A 1,790-nucleotide genomic window follows, 5' to 3' on the forward strand; every position below is an offset into this window, starting at 1 on the left:
CAACACAGGAGATAAGAACAAACAAAACAAAAACAAAGAAACAAAATTGCTGGGCATTACCCTTCATTGGTCCTCATTCCTTGCTCCTTGCATCCCACATTCAATTTATCAGCAAGCTCTAAGACTTTTTGTTTCTAGAAACCATATTTCAAATCCATCCACTTCTCTTTATTGCCACTGAAAACTCAATTATTCTGGATGCCATTATCTACCACTTAGATTACTGAAGTAATACTTCTGTGTCTACACTTCCTCAAATTCTATTCAGTCTCCATACAGCAAATGCACATCTGATATGACATGCCCTTTATTAAATATTGAGTGGCTTCTTATGTAACTCAGAATGAAGTACAAAGTATTTCACAATTTCCCTGGTTCTAGAATATGTCCTCCAACACATCTAACACCATTTTCCTCTTATACAGTGTGCTTCAATCACATTACTCACATGTATTCTTTGAACATGGCAAACTCTTTCCCAAACACTAATTTTGTACTTATTATTCTCTCTTTTTGAAATATGCTGCTTTCCCATCATTGTGCAAGAGTTACTCATTCTAATTCAAACATTAGTCATAAGAACCTCTTCAGATGAGTCTCTTTTGACCACCTTATCTAAGTTTTCCTGCACATGCATGTAATATCTATCAAAACATAAAGGTGTCCTCTCCTCTTCCCTTACTACAATGTGTAATTTCTTGCTAATTTGTGTGCTTCAGTGGATATTACAAAATTTTGGTCAAACATACCTTGCCAACCTTCTGTATGATCTGAGCTTAATCTGCCAGCCTGGTGTTAAGATCTAAATGGAACTCAAAATGAAAGGAAACACAACCAGTATTCTTAAGCCTTTTTAGAATCCTTGATGCCAAGGCTGCGTAAAGGCCTTTGAGAGTTTTACTGGACATAATGTTACTGCCTGCATTTATCCTACATATTGATGAGGTCCTTGAGGCTGCAATAGTGCTCTTTACCAGGGGGAATCATGAGGAAAAGATTACTCAATTTTCCACAGAGGGTATATCTGAAAGAAAGTCATTGTCATTTATTTGCAAACTAAAGTTCACACACTAAAGTGGAATATTCCTGATTCATTCAGAGGATATTTTCAAGGTGAACCCTTTCAAGTTTGAACTGTTAATACAGTGTATTCAGTGTCACGCACTGTTGTCACTCAGCATCTACCTTATCTGAAGAAAAAGTAAAAGAGAACTCAATAAGCAAACCCACAGTAGTGGCAAGAAGTCAGAAGAGAAAAAAAGCTCCTCTCAGTAGGGACGCTCAAGATTTCTGTCAATGTTGAGATAACTGTTTAAACTACACATAAGTACAAATCAAGTGAGTGCTAAACCAGGTATTACTGTTGTCTTTGAAAGGCCAGGCAAATGCCTGTGGTGGTGGTGATGTTGATGGTGGTATATTTGTTTTACTTCAGATGTCTACTTCAGGGTTCTGAAGACTGGGCATGACTGGATTTTCATGATTAGGTTAAACACTAGATTAATGTGATCTGAGAAAATGTCGAGTGTATTTTGTGAGTTTAAGAGGAAAACTGAGAGACAAATATGAAAATTGATCCTTCTCCTAAGAATTCAAAACTCTTGAATTATTCTTGTTACTCCCAAATCTGCTTCCAAATAGAAAGCTTCCAATAGTTCTTTATTGAATATGTCAGTCAGTATGTACAGATGAAAAGATGTAATGGGACCAGTATGAGGCATTTCTAGTTCATTCATACAGTGCAACAGAAAAAGGCACTAGTAGTTTCTCATCCTGTATGTTGGTATTTG

Source organism: Budorcas taxicolor, chromosome X (genome assembly GCF_023091745.1).
Source record: "Budorcas taxicolor isolate Tak-1 chromosome X, Takin1.1, whole genome shotgun sequence".
NCBI classification, from domain to species: domain Eukaryota; kingdom Metazoa; phylum Chordata; class Mammalia; order Artiodactyla; family Bovidae; genus Budorcas; species Budorcas taxicolor.